This window comes from Gopherus flavomarginatus, chromosome 20 (assembly GCF_025201925.1).
Source record: "Gopherus flavomarginatus isolate rGopFla2 chromosome 20, rGopFla2.mat.asm, whole genome shotgun sequence".
Lineage (NCBI taxonomy): Eukaryota > Metazoa > Chordata > Testudines > Testudinidae > Gopherus > Gopherus flavomarginatus.
The window spans coordinates 20004327-20019777 of NC_066636.1; the positions used below are offsets into that span (position 1 = coordinate 20004327).

Genomic DNA, 15451 nt, shown 5'->3' on the forward strand with positions numbered 1-15451 from the left:
GAAATACTTCTTATAACATATCCCCAGCTCTTATCTAGCACTGCACATCTGTGGATCTCAAACCACTTTATGAAGGAAGTCAATATCATTATCCCCAGTTTGCAGATGGGGAAACTGAGGCACCAAGCAATGAAGTGACTTGCCCAGGGTCAACCAGCAGGCCCGTGGCACAACGAGCAATAGACCCCAACTCTCCCTAGTCCCCGCTCCTGTGCACTACCCTCTCAGCCACACTTAGTGGCTGGGTCAATGTGATGCCATGAAGTTCTTGACCGCAAGATTGCGCTGTTTGTGTTGCTGTGGGTTGTGATGCCTTCGCAGGCTGTTCCACAAACCCAGCACAATCAGCCTTTTGGCTATACCCGCATGTCATATCACCTTAATATCTGGTCTGTCCTCTCTCTGGGGACCACGTTTTGCAATTGCTGCTGACCAGACTACAGCCTAGTTATTTTTCATCCCTCACTGGTTGGATCTGAAGATGCCCTTTGCAGCTGCCTAGCTAGACCTATAGGAAAACAGCTGCTTAAAAGTTTTAGAGGCGGGGACTGGGATCCAGGACTCTTGAGTGCCTCTATTTCTGGCTTTGCCCCTGACTCACTGTGTGACGGGGCTAAACCTCCACCCCTCTCTGCCTCAGTTTCCCCACCTGCAATACAGGGACGACAACAGGAAGCAACTCACACTCATACCCCCTTTAAGGAACAGAGCAGAGCTTTGAGGGGGAAGTAATTATACACCTGCATCCAGCACCAGATGTGTCCACATAAGAGCTAGCTATCAAGTTACATTTGAGCTAGCTTACGGCCTCATGGTCCAGCCTCCAGAGCCACTGGCTTATAGGCTCCGAGCTGAGACAGAGCAGAAGTGCTTGGTGAGTGTGATTCTCTCTACGGGTGGGTTTTGAAAGAGCGTATCTGCCGCTGATTGTTGGGACTGGGATTATACGGTTTGCCTTTTCTCCTCTGTGCTTTGGTTGTGTCATTAAGGGCTGTGCGTTGCAGTATTTTAACTGGACTGGTATAGTTAAAGCAGTACGATTCCCTACCCGCTCTGAGGATGTAGGGATAGTGGTATGTGCTTATGCCTGTATAGCTCATTGCTGTACAGGAAGGGGAATACACTATAGGGTAGCATCGATTATAATGAACTATCCTCCGGGGAGAATATGCCAGGGCCTACCCGGCTCCCTATTCTAATCTAGCGGGAAAAGGCAGAACAAGAACCAATGGCTGAAAGTTAAAGCCAGACAAATTCAAACGAGGAATAAGGCACAAACTGTTAACCACTGGATCAAACTTGCCTAGGGACGCGGTAGATTCTCCATCTCTCGAGAGCTTCAGATCCAGGCCAGCTGCCTTCTGGAAGTGACGCTTGAGTCAAAAAACAAGTGAGTGGGTTCCATGCAGGGGTAGCTGGGTGAAATTCTCTGGCCTGCAGAGGTCAGACTAGATGATCCCGTCTGGCTTTAGCATCCATGACTGGATGGTGCATTTCCCTGCCCTTTAATTCAATCTGCAGCACCTCTCTGCCTGCATGATGGGCTGTTCTTCCAAAGGCAGCACTCTCTGACTACGCAACTTCCCTGATTTATATCCGCCCCGGAGCCCGGAAGAGAGGGATCTCATCATACGCTAGCTTGATCCCAGCAATTCACCGCCTGTCAGCCAGGAATCAGAGATAACCATCAGTTACAATAAACATGGGCTAGATTTGCCGCCTAGAAAGTCTCCATGTCCAATTAATAAGCTCCCTGCCCATCTTTGATAATTCACTTTATCAGATCTGTGCTACCCCGGTCTTTAATATCTCTTGTATCTAATATCGCTTTGCAATGCAGGTGCTTTACCAGTCCTGCGTCCCCCCGTAACAGCCCTGGTCCTCACAGCCATGGCTGCTGGGTGGAGGCCCATCAACACATCTGCTTCCTCTGGTTGAATTCTTCAGTTCTGAGAAGCCGAAATGCCGTACAATGAAAGCTCTGAAAGGGCCCCGGCAGTAGGACAATTACAGCCTGTAATTTGGTGCCATTTACTGTACAGTTGGATTTAATTTCATAGCCTGCCACTCAGGGAGGTGGTTGTTAAGGCTACAAACAGACTTGGCGAAATGAGTGGAAAATGATCCTTTTCAAACGGCTCCTGACTGAAAGTGTTTTTTCCCTCCAGCCCCCACTCTTCTCTGCAATGGAAATAAATTCCGGTGTGAGATGAGTTTGTGCATATGGGTCTGTCTCAGCTTGGTCCCTGGTGGCCATTGGACAATTGGTAGCTAATGGAGATGCTCTCTGCTGAGGTTTTCCATGAAGGTATCAGCCAAAGATTGAAATCCCCTCCCGTCCCCGCAAGGGCAGGGTTGAGGCAGGCTGACCGGAGTGAGCACGTGTAGGGAGCCAGCCCCCTTCCTGCTCTGCCTGGCTCTGATCTAAGAATCCCCAGAGACCTTCAGGGTTGTCTGTCCCCCCCTCACTCAGTCCCACTTTCTTTATTATGTATATTATGGTAGCCCCAGGAGAGATCAAGGCCTCACATTGGTCTGCCTAGAGACAGTCCTTGCCCCAGAGCTTAGGACCAAATTTTTAACAGTATTTAGACTCCCCCTAATGCCCATTGATTTCCACTGGCACCTTTGGAAAAAGCTGCCCCTCGAAATCTAAGTAGCAGGGTTATGATCCCTGTTTTACAGATGGAGAGCCCAGGAGAGGCCAAGGTGTTCCAAAGTGATCTCCTGGGTACCCCGCGTGAGGTGCCTTCAAAGGGGCTGATGCTCGGGAAGAGGTGAGGACCCAGAATCTGGAACTCAGGGCTCCTTTAAAGCACCTGGTGTTAGAGTCTCCCAAATTGCCAGTCACTTATTGAAACCTTGGGCTAAGTGACTTTCCCCAGGCCACGCAGCAGCTCTGTGGCAGAGCCAGGAATTGAACACAGATCTCCTTAGAGCGCCTGCTCATCGGGGCAGGGACCATCTGTTTGTACAGCGCCTAACACTATGGGATCTTGAGCCAAGATGGACTGGTAGGTGCTACTGTAATGCCATAAAAATGTACAGTGCCTGGCGCAACTGGGACCTGATCCACAAATGGGGCTTCTAGGTGCTACTGTAATACACCTAATAGCAATAAAAATGTACAGCACCCGGCATAATTGACACCTGATCCTTGACTGAGGCTCCTAGGTGACACAACCTTTTATAAACCTCCTGAGTCCCATTCCAACATCTCCACCTCCTTAAATGGCAACAGACCTATACAGACGGCCTGAGGTCCTTGTTTAACCTCCAACAAGACCGCTGAATGTGGCAGCTTGGTATTTACAGGGCCATTAATAATAATGGATAGAAGAGCAATAAAATGCTGCTTCAGTTTCTGATGATAAAAGCTTCTTAGGGGAATAGCGGGATGGGTAATAAACAGCGTATGGTATGAGCTGGGACAATGATTCCGTGTTTAATAGCCTTCGCCACTGCTTAACTGCAGCTTTAGAATGGGCTGCGGGAGTGCGGACGTGCTGTCTTCACTTGATTTGTTGAAGTGTTGCTCAGGAGCGGGGAAGCTGTAGGCGTGACTAGCTGGCTCTGGCTAGAGTGTTCCCTGGTTAGAGCCTGTTTCTCCTCTGTAACTGGTGGCAAAATGGATTGTTTTGTTGTCTGGCACCACTGGGGGGGTGGGCCTCCTCCATGTGTGTATGGGCTCAGAGGAGCAGGGAGCGGGTCTGGCGGAGGAGGTGGCCGCGTGAGAAGGAGGGTTTCTGACGGTGCTAGCAGGCCTCCTGAATTCCCCATTGCTGGATCAACCCGCACGCCCTTTCATTTGGGAACAGAACCCAGCAGTCCTGGCTCCCCATCCGTGGATCGGACTACTCGACTGCACGCCCGCCCTCTCAGGAATAGAGACGTGGAGGGAGAGCATCTCTTTATACCCAAATCAATTTCCCGGGCCTGTCCTTTTCCTCATGGCCTCTTCTCCTCTGCTGCTATTTCAGATACCGATGGCAGAACAAGCACTAGCTGCACTCACTGTGTTGGGAAGCCACGAGAAACCACTCAGGGCTGCAGTATATGGGTGTATATCAGCCTATTCCTACCCACCGCGGTCTGGCTCTCCTCTCACTTAAATCAGCTTCCCCCCGGTTCAGTGGACAGTAATGGGGATGTTCCTTTATCTGCCCCTGGGTAAGTGAGGTCAGATTGGGAGCTCTGTAAACCGACCAGGCTTGTCACCCTTTTCGCTGTGTTTGACCTGGGCAGAGACTCTGTCTATTAATCGCTGTGATGTAAGCTGAGTCTATGAGGCGGAAAAGGTGCCCGCTCTGAGGTGCGGGCAGGACAGATGTAAGGACAAAGGCAGGGGGTGTAACAGAAAAAGGCAGTGGAGCCTAGCATGAACGTTCAGCAGGTGGCTTGATTGATAGAAGTAATACAGGGATAGATTTTTAAGCCCAGGTACTCTGACCTCATGCAGGGCCAGCTTCAAGGTGGGCAACCGCCCAGGGCACTGTGGTCAAGCAGCAAGGAATGGGGCGCACGGCTGTGGAAGGGAGCTTGGGGCAATGCGGGGGAGGCAGTGGGGTCTGGCCAGGGAGCCCAGGGTGGCAGCAGGGGGATGGATGGGGAGCCCAGGGAGGCAGCAGGGGTGAAGGGGGATGTGTGGGGAGCTTGAGGAAACGGCAGGGTTGAGTGGGGACAGGGATGCCAAAATACAAGTTCACCCAGGGCGCTGTTTTCCCTAAAGTCGGCCCTCACCCAGGTCAGAGAATTTCCCCTGGTTACCCCTCTTTTCAGCCTAATAACCTGTGTCTGGCTAAAGCATCGTCCAGGGAGTCATGCAGTCTGGATCTGAAGACCTCAAGAGATGGAAAATCAACCACTTCCCTTGGTGCTCTGTTCCACTGATTAGTCCCCTTCCCTGTTAAAAACTGACACTTCATTCCTAACTTCCATTGGTTTGGCCTCAGCTTCCAGACATTGCTCCTTGTTCTGCCTTTCCCCACTAGATTAAGGGGCCCTATAGTACCTGGTATATTCTCCCTATGAAGGCACTTGCTCAAGGTACCAGAGAGCTCCACAGGTTTTCTTGGGGTATTTTCCTTTGGCCTGGTAGCTAGTGCACAGGACTAGAGTACAGGAGAGCTGGGTTCTATCCTTGGCTCTGCCACTAGCCTGCTGAGTGACAGTGGGCAAGTCATGTGCCCCATCTGTGCCTCAGTTTCCCCAACCATAAAACAGGGATAATGAAGCCAACTTCTTTTGTAAAAGTGCTTTGATATCTACTGCTGAAAAGAGCTATGGAGTCCTGCCTCAGAACAGTGGGGATAAACTAGGTGAGTCCCCTTTCAACCTTCCCTTTTTAGGAGTCTGTTATTGATTAATCCTGAAGGTGGGATTTTCAGCATTGCTTGCTCAGCACTGGGCGTGTTTGCCCAGTGAGTCTGATGGGAGTTTTACTTTTCACATTAACAGGAGCAGTTAGACCAGTGCGGAGTGATTTCTTTTTATTTCTCCCATGCATTCCATCCTTCTGCCTAATCCTGCTTTAAGGAGAGGGCTAGGCCTTGTCAGATCTGCTTTCTGCTTCTCCAGTGCTAGTACAGTTGAGTGTTTCTGGCACCCAAGAGGAGAAGTTAATTAAAAAGAAATCAGCTCCCCTGTTTTTCATTCTGGGAGTTTTAAATGGAATGGAAATGTTTCTGCGTCCATTAGGTGCTGTAGAACTTTGGTTTTTATACAACAGTTCCTACACTTCAGGGCTGAATGGCTTGACGGTTCTAACCTTTCCCCAGACTGATTCTGTAGGTCCATGATAGACACCCCCCTACGCTATCCCTGGATCCCTACACAGCTCTGCCATTTCACCCTAATCCTGACTCAGTCCCCTCTCCCGGTCCTAGCGCCCTGCACAGCTCTGCTGATGCTTCTGTCCCGACCCAAAGCTCCCCTGTTATTCAAGTTGTCAAGGTATGATTCCCCACTCTGAACCTTAGTGTCCAAAAGATGGGGTACCTGCATGAACCCCTCTAAGCTTAATTACTAGCTTAGAAATGATAGAGCTGCCACCACCCAAAAATATAGTGTTTTGGGACACTTTCTGGCCCCCAAACCCTTCCCTGGGGACCCCAAAACCCAAACCCCTTGGATCTCAAAACAAAGGGAAATAAACCATTCCCCTCCTTTCTTCCTCCCAGACTCTCCCCTCCCTGGGTTACACTGGGAGATCACTGTGTTTCAACTCCTTGAATCTTAAAACAGAGAGGAAATTCACCTTCCCCCCCCCCTTCTCTCCCCCTCCCAGACTCTCCCTGAGAGAGAGACAGTGATCCTAACACAGAGAGAAATCAGGCTGTTCCTCCACCTTCTCTCCTTTCTCTCATCAATTCCTTGGTGAGTCCAGACCCCCTCCCCTTGGGTCTTACACAAGATATAAAAAAAATCAATCAGGTTCTTAAAAAGAAAAGCTTTTAATAAAAGAAAGAAAAAAAGTAAAAATTGTCTCTGTAAAATCAAGATGGAAAATGTTACAGGGTCTTTCAACTTATAGACACTAGAGAGAATCCTCCCCCCAGCACAAATACAAGTTGCAGCAAACAGAGATACAATCCTTCCAGCAAAATACACATTTGCAAATAAAGAAAACAATCAAAAGACTAAACCGCTTTTCTAACTGGTACTTACTAAATTGAACAGAAGAGGCTGTTTCAGAAAATTGGAGAGTCTGTATACATGTCTGGTCCCTCTCAGAACCCAGAGAGAATAAAGAAAAAACCCAAAAAGCACAGGCAAAGGCTTCCCTCCACCGAGATTTGAAAGTATCTTGTCTCCCGATTGGTCCTCTGGTCAGGTGTTCCAGGTTTACTGAGCTAGTTAACCCTTTACAGGTAAAAGAGACATTAACCCTTAACCATCTGTTTATGACACAAGTCCTGGGGTTCTTCCCTCCACCTCACACCTTCAAATCCAACCTACAATACCCCCAGCTATTCTAGTCCTGGGCCATGAGGCAGCGCTGATGATTCACCGCAATTGTGACTCCCTTGCCTCTGTTTCCCCATCTGTAAGATGGTGATAGTACTCCTCTACTGGCTGGGAAGCTTTATGAATGTTTACACAGTGTTTGGAAACCGTTGGGTGAAAGTGAAGTTCTTACTGTGGTTTCCTGCAGTCTGAGAATTTGGCCTTTTCCTCACGTTGCTGTGACAATGCTCAGAGCCACCTCCCTGGTGGAAGAGGATGGGAAAAGTGTATTTCCTGATACCGGTCCCTCTGCCTTACCCCTTCAGGTTAAGGCCTTGTCTACACAGGAAGGCTTTTTCGCTATCCCCAAAGCTGTGAATTTGTGGATGCTGTGTGTGTTTGTCCCTGCCCGCTCCATGGTTTGGGAGCGGCTGGTCTTACGGAGGTGGAAGAAAGAACGAGAGTAAGAATGGCAGGCAAGCAGAAGGTAGACAGACCGCAAAGCAGAAATTCAGGGGAAGATGAACTTTGGGGCTGGAGAGCACAAGTTTGAGATAGATTAGAGGTGTGATGAGAACGGCCAGCAAAGAAAACTTGGGAGGAAGAGGGCAGTGAGAAAGGACATGGAAGACCGAGGATACGCTGGAAAGAATCGGTCAGTAGAAATGTGAAAAGGACTCGAACTCCAAGACCTATGAATCTGTGTCATGGATTGGAAGGAGCGACAAAGAATTATGGGCACCTATGACCCTATATAACCAGGAAAAGGAGTCAAGAAATGAAATCATTGTGACACCAGTATAATCCCAGTGTGAACACTCTTATTCTGGTATAAAGCTTTGTCCATGCATGGAAGTTGTAATGCTTAGCTACACCAGTATAGTCGAAGCAGAAAAATCCCTCACTGTGGAATTCAGTTATATTGGTGTAAAGGGAGTTCTGTTGGTATAGGTCACCCCCATATGGGAAGGGGACTGGGGTAAGGCTCCTTTGTGTCAGTGTAACTGCATCCATCACACCAGGGGCTGTAGCGATATAACTATATTGCTAAAAATTATACCCCAACATTTACATTGGTGCAAAATCTGTGTGTGGACCAGTCCAGTAAGTGGCTTTTTCGGTTTAGTTTATGTTATTTGGGGAGGGGTTTAAGCTAAACTGAAAAGCATGTTTCCATCAGGGTTACACCAGAATAACTATCCTGTATAACTAGATTGGTGTAATTTGGAAAACTTTCAAATGTAAATATCATCATCATCATTGAGACAAATTACAAAGGGATGTAGCCTCTTTGCAGATCAAATGCCTTCCAGATTGCTCTCCAGTTAGGTCCTTTGGGTGGTCTGCCTGGATGTTCAATTTATGTCCTGGTTGACGATCTTATCTTGCCTCCAAAGCTTTTAGAGGCCATGTGATCTCCAGCTGTGTAGCGGCATTCCTGGGCGCACGTGCTTTGTAATGTGTTTGCTCTTCCAACCTGCTAATACCAAGAAAGCTGCCGAAACTGAACTAATGCTGGTGGCGGCTGCTGGGTTTGGCTTTGAATGATCTTGTTGCTGGTCTTATCCTGCCACTTAATGTGGAGCAGCTGACAAAGACGGCAAGAATCGAAAACGGCCACTTGGGGGTTCTTCGGCCTTGCTCAACACCAGCATTTTGCTGCCATGCAATCGAGTGGATATAACCGTGGTTCTGTAGATCCGCAGCTTCCTAGCAAACCTGAGGTCATGATGTACCCACAAAGGCTGATGAACGGCCCAGAACTGGCAGCAACTGGTGCTATATGAAAATCCGCATCTTTTGAGCATCCTCTCCCACTCTATGATGTTGCCCAGGTATTTGACTGTTGTCACCTGCTCCATGTCCCCTCCGGACCAATTACAAACAATTCAGCATTACTCTAGAGCCGGAGGTTGTCCGATGGTAAAGGCCAAGAACTTAGTTTTACCTGGATTAATAACCATATCGATGCGTGCTGTTTCTCGCCTAGCCAGATCAGCCACTGGCTGCAGCGACCCACCAATGTGAATCAACAAGACAATGTCATCAGCGTGTTCGAGATCTCACTGCAAAACAGCGTCCAGCTCGGCGCCTGCTTTAACTGCTTCCTTGGTCTTGCCTGTAAACAGTCAATGCTGATGCTGACCAAAGATGGTGACAGAACCCAGAGAACCACGCCGCGTATCTGCCTCTGGCTTGAACGCAGCTTTCCATTCTCAAGCTCTTCTATCAATGAAGCTAATTGCCAAGTCGCCGCCTCAGATCCTGCAAGCTTGCTTGATGCCCTGAATCAATGGTCTGACAGAAGCCTATAAAAAGTGCTCATTAACGTCAATCGTCTTCTGCAAAAATAAACCCCAAGGTGTATAGCATGAATGGTGTCTAGGTACTGAGCCACGGTGCCAGGCCATATGGACATTTTTGTGCTGTGGGTGAATCTCTCCTAAGTACAAGGCCTGAGTGATGTTACCTGCTTATATCAATGGACTGGTTATACAGCCCTTCCCCAGTGACATCCGCTGAACCACAGCAAGGCCCTCTGGTGCTGGATCACGTGTGCCCACATGGGTGAGTGGATTTATGTCCATTTACATTCAAACCATAGGTTATACTGGAGAAAAAATTCCCATCTAGACACGGTCTTAAGCTGAGACTCCTCAAACCCATTTCACTTGCGGTTGATGTTGGGATTTGAACCCAGGGCTGGGGAAGCCATTGCACCAGCTGGCTACCCCATCACTTCCCACCTGCTTGCCCAATTATGCTTCTTTGGAGGCCATGTCACCTGTGCAACTGTCACACTGCTGGGCAGCAGTGTCTCTGCAAAGGCAGTTGCAGAACTGTCAATCATTTGCCAGGCACTGCAGAGTTAAACTGCTGAGACCGCAGCTGTGCGTTAAAGAGTCCCCCAAACAGGCCTTGATGCTGCAGTCTGAGCAGGGTGGATGTGAGCGGCCAGGCAGAGGCACTGGGATATTTACCTGCTGCTGTGAACTGACCTTGCTGAGCAGTTTCACCTGCCCCATTTTCCTGGGTTCCCAAGAAGATCATTCAGTTCAACAGGAAGTCAGTCGCTGGCTTCAGCCCTGCATGAGAACCAAGGCTTTTTTTTTTTTTCAGAGGTGGATTTTGCAGCCTGAATAGATCCTGGATGATTTCACACTCTTCCTCTGTGGGGGTTGATTTCACACGCCTTCTCTGCATCTCATGGTTAGCTTCACTGCAAGCTTCCTCTTGCGCTGCCCCATGTGTGGCCCCCCCCGCCCCCAAACTGTAGGCACCAGAGAGGAGTTTGGTCTCTGTGTGGCTGATTCTCCAGTCCTTGGCCTCTCTGCTGAGGGCACTAGCTGAGCTGGCATTTGCTGCGGGAACAGACACAATGTCTCTCCTGGCTTTGTATCGTGGGGCGGGGCCCTGACTCAGGAAAGCACTTAAGTGTGTGCTGAACTTTAAGCATATGCTTAAGTCCCCTTGGCTTCAACGGGACTCGCACATGCTTTAGTGCTATGCAGAATAGAGATGGTTTTTGTGAGTCGGGTCCTGGCTGGACAAAGCACACAAGCCAGCAGCCCTGGCATGGTAGTAGCAAGGTGTCCTCTGCTCTGGAATGGCCCAAGTCACACGGTCAGATTCTTCATTGTCCTGTGTAGTTGTTTTTGAGAGGTAGGAGGGCATAGTGGTTAGGGCGCTAGCCTGGACTCGGGAGATATAGGTTTAGTTCTCTGCTCTGCCACAGAGTCCCTGTATGACCTTGAGCAAGTTACTTAGTTGCCCCGTGCCTCAGTTTCCCCCATCTTTACAATGGGGCTAATAGCACAGCTGTAACTCACAGACAGGTAGTGAGGATAAATCATCAAAGATTGTGGGGTGCTCAGATACCACGGTAATGGGGGATAGATAAGGACTTTAAATAGATAATCACCTCTTGGAAAGTCTATATGAAACATCTCTGTTCTGATGCAGTTGCATTTTGCACAGATGTGAATAACTGTGTTGGGCCAGGGCAATGGAAAATCAGGCCTGATGCATATGGCTATTCAAAGACCCCACTCTGTGCTCAGCTCTTTGGGTGAGGTTGGTCAGAGTTTGGTTGGTGGAGGTTTGTACTGAGGCTGGCAGAAGTGTCCTTCATCTGCCATTGGTTTGGGGTGTTCATTGTTAACTGTTGCTTGTTCGATAATCTTGGTGGGAGAGACGTGTGACCCACTGAGTAGGACACCGCCCAGTGGCTCAGCAAACCTGGGTGCTAGTCCCAGCTCTGGCACTGTTCAACTGGGTGACCTTGGGCAAGTCCCTTTCCCCTCTTGTCTGTGTGCAGCATCTGGCACAATGAGACCCTGATCTTGGAGTGGGTGGATGGGAGGGGCATGCTTTGAGTGCTACCATAATACAAGCAATATTTGTATTTGAAGGACACTTGATGACTGTTTTATAAATCTACCTAAACTAGGTGTGACAGCTTAGAAAGATCCTCCGAGTACATGGCTCTTAAAAGGATTTTGAGTAAAGAGTGTTTCTTTTAAGCCTGTACGAAGGAGGCAGCCTGGACAGAGCGTGGGGGTAGGTTCTGGGCAGGAGCGGAGTAAGAGATACATGAGAGCTACAGGGATGATACAGTTTTACTTATTAAATTTCTTTGTTCAGAGTTGGAAGAAAGTGTATCTCCCTCTGATGCTTTGTCACCTGAGGCTCGGGAGGCAAATAAAATAATTTAAAGAGCTGGCTACTGCCTGCACCATTGCCCTCCCCTGAACAGAATTGGAAATGCTTAGCTGTGTGTCATAGGCCCTATATGGCACATAACTAATGGTGATTCTCCTTTAGCTCAAATGGCAAGGTCCTACACATTTGGCACAGGAGAATCTGAGTTCTATCCTTGCTGTTTCTGTGTAGTCCTGAATAGTGTCCTGGCAGTAGCAGTGAAGTCCTCTGTAACTACAGGTTTGTTACAGTATTATTTCACTTGACTCTTTGTTGTAAACTTTCCCCCACTTAAAAAACCAACCAGCCAAAAAAACCGCAAACACAACCCACTTCCTCCTCTCCAAGGGAAATGAAACACCATAATGAAGAAACTTTGGTGGCTGATTGAAAGGTAAGCCCCACTAATGCATTGGAAGTTGGAAGGTTGTCTCATTGTTGCAAACAGCAGATGATCTTCCAAGCCCACTGTGCAGCCTGCATCACTCAGGGTTTGTCTATGTGGTGGGACCTTCAGTGGCAGAGTTGCGGTGCCGTAATCCCTATAGTGTCGACTATCCTGTAGCAGCTGAAGGGGTTTTTTCCATCTCTGTAGGAACTACCCCGCCCCTAGCGGTGGTCCTGAGGTCAACGGAAGTATTATTCCATTGACTCGGCCTCATCTACACCAGTGGCTAGGTTGGTGTAGCTACAGTGCTCAGGTGCGCATATTTTAGCACCATAGAGTGATGTAGCTATGTCAGTCTAAATGTTTGGTGTGGGCCAGGCCCTAGGCTGTGGATGTGTGCAGCTCATGCACAGAGGAAGGATAATCCTGTGGTTAGGATGCTAATCTAGGATCTGCAAGACTTGGCTTCAATTCCCTGCTCCTCGACAGACTCTCTGAGTGACCTTGGGCAAGACCATTAGTCTTCTTGTGCCTCAGTTCCCCATTCCACCTCACTGGAGCATGGTGAGAATAAATAACTCCAAGACCGAGCCATTCGAATACCCCAGCAATGGGAACCAGATCATCTAGATAGCTTAACTCTGCTGTATTGAGATGTGAAATTCAAATGGCTAAGATCAAGGATTTGGGTTGGTTTTGTTTTCTCCCGAAAAAGCCTTTGATTCCATTTAAATGCAGCGTGCTGTGTCTCTGCGGTTGTGATGGGGGGCGAAAAATTGCAACAGACGACTGCGAGCATCTCGGAGCAAAAAAGAGAAAAAAAAGTATCTTTCTGCTGCTGCCAAGCCTCCCAGCAAAGCTGTGCAGTAGCAGCTATCAGCTGAAACTGACTAATAATACACCATTAGTCAGTCTCACCTCCTTCAGTGCGTTTCAGTGAAGCAAGTTAAATTGAAATCACATCCCTGATGCAGGCAACCTGATCTTGCAGAAGGTTCCCACATGGCTGGGTAACCGGCTGGGGGAGGCATTCTCATTTTTTTTTTCTGGTTCATTAAAAAAAAAAATAAAAAAAATCCCTCCTCCATCTCTGTTTTGTTTTCTATCGCAGCCAGTCCTGCCACCACCCTTCCCTGGGCTGTTACAATGGACTCTCCCAATATTCAGTGTGTGTGTAGAAGGCTGCGATGCTAATGCTCATTCTGGTACCCAGGAGCTATTTTCTTCCTGTATCCCTGCTGGAGCATCCTTCATAATATCACGCGAGACAGATACTTAGAGGAGGGCTGTGGCAGATCCGAGTACAGACCAGGTAAGGAGGAAAACAAATGTCTTTGTAAAAACAAGATGCTTTAATTAGTATAATTGGATACATAGTTGTTGATGTAGAAAGGTTTTTAGGGAGGGTATTTTCCCCCTTCCCCTTTGGTGTGGCCATTTTGTCCTGAAAAACCTTGCCTCTAGGTTTTGTCTGTCTTTTTATTTGTGTATGCGTGTTAATAGTGTCCGGTCATCTCACTTGCCCTGCTTATCCCAGATATCCTGCAGCTTGGAATCTATGCAGATAGATCTTTTGTAGGCATCTCATTGGAGGGGTGGTTATTTATACCGATGAAACCAATGCGTCTTGAACAGGGGAAGAAATCTGCACCAGGTTTGGGAGAGGGTCTATGTGTTGGAAAATGACCTTGGGGACTGTAGATTTAAAAACTCTCATTATCTATTGTCGCCATGTTTTTTGTTGCTCCTATGAGGAGGTCTCTAAAAGAACAGGGGTTTCAAATGAAGCGAAATTACTTGTTAACCCAAGCCTCAACCCTTTTCAATCCAACCAAACAAATCATCTCTGGCACATTTGGGATTTATAAGTGTGTGTTTAACTAAACCACTATTTTAAACCCAGAAGTACTGTATTGATCAACAGCTCTGATCAAAGAATTAGCAAAAGGAAATGTATTTAAAAATAAATAACCTTGTCTGGAAACTGCTGATAGTGTTTATTTGCTGAGATGTTCAGTTTAAATCTTGGTACGGATTTTAAATAGCAGCAATGCATTTATACGCGTAGGAGGGTATTTTGGGGGATTCCAACTTCGACAATGAAATGTCTGCTTGTAGATGCTCTTAAAATCAAAACTAGCTCTGGGTTTAAACAGTTTTAATCCTTGATAAACTGCCTTGACACAGCTGCTAAGATTCTGGGTTTAGAAACCATCCTTTCTACCATGGAGGAGAGAGCCTATGACCTTGTTCCGATAGACCCAATTACATCTATATTTCCCCTTCTCAAGTCCCTAAACGTTTAGCTCCGTCGCAGTAAATATAGCTGCCTTGACATGGCTTTATTGAATATTGAAAGGCAAAAAGGGACCGATGAAGGGACCTGAGACGGTGTTGGCTGGAGGAGAATGACCTTGTCAAAAAGATGCGGGTCACATTGTTTTCTTCAAGGATGCTTATTTGTTTATTTAAAACCTGGCATTTTTCATCCCTTCTCGTGTTATTTGATCCTGTATAAAGGAACTTGGATGGGGTTGTTCAGAGAGGGGAATGGGCGTAGGAGATCATTTGCGTCGGTTAAAAGTACATCGTGTCGTTCATTCAGAAATTAGCTGTCGCCAGCTCCTACATTTTTAATAACTCTTCTGAGTCGGTGTGTGTGAACGTGATCTACCTGGGGTGTGCCTGGATACATATGATGTGTGTGGATGTGACTGGGGCTCGCACACGGAGAATGCAGAGTCAGCAGTATCTATTTTAGATTCCCCAGTTTGCATTTAAATCATGATCTCTCGCTCTCTCTCACACACACACACACAATCTCTCAGAAGATGCATTATCCCAGCTGTTTGCTTCAGAAGTGTCTGATCCACACCCGCAGAGTAGATTGCATGGCTGGACATGCAGGTGATGTTGCCAGGCTGTGTTGCTTGTGCCCACATCCAGGGGTGATGGGAGGTGCAGCCATTATTATTTTAGAAGGGTGAATTTTAACTTGAAATCATATTCCCCTCCTCGACACACAGTACATAAATGGCCAGGTCTGTTTCATCCTGCTTGACTTACACTTTTATTCATGCATTTTTTTCTCTCCCCTTTTCTCTCACCCCATCTCTCTCTCTCTCACACGCACACACTGCTCTCAGGAGTGTTTGTGCTGCCAAAGATTAAAAATAGACTTGCTGGAGGAAGTGGCTGGCTGGCTGGGGGAAGTGGCTGGCTGGCTGAGGGATGGATTCCTGAATGTATGTTCCCGATTCCCTCCTGAGATCTCACCTTCAAACGCATCCCGCGTCCCCCCACTCCGACCCGAGGGTCTCTGTTTTCTGAGCTGGGGCTGGAATGACCTGCCATTGCACCACAGCTGATACCCAGGCTAAATCCCAGAAAGGACTGCAGATCCATGAATGTCAGTGG

At 47.9% G+C, this 15451-nt stretch overlaps 1 protein-coding gene and 1 long non-coding RNA gene across 3 annotated transcripts in view; one reads left to right on the plus strand and one right to left on the minus strand.

Annotated features, from left to right (window-relative positions):
- LOC127038205 (uncharacterized) overlaps window positions 1-15451 on the minus strand; it is a 246081-nt gene that overhangs the window by 193368 nt on the left and 37262 nt on the right. The window lies entirely within an intron of this gene.
- The window catches only part of SV2A (synaptic vesicle glycoprotein 2A), a 50799-nt gene continuing 48275 nt past the window's right edge, over window positions 12928-15451 (plus strand). For both annotated transcript variants that reach the window (XM_050930686.1, XM_050930685.1), the window contains exon 1: window positions 12928-13346. The gene's annotated coding sequence lies outside the window, so the exon portion shown is untranslated. The remainder of the gene's footprint in view (window positions 13347-15451) is intronic.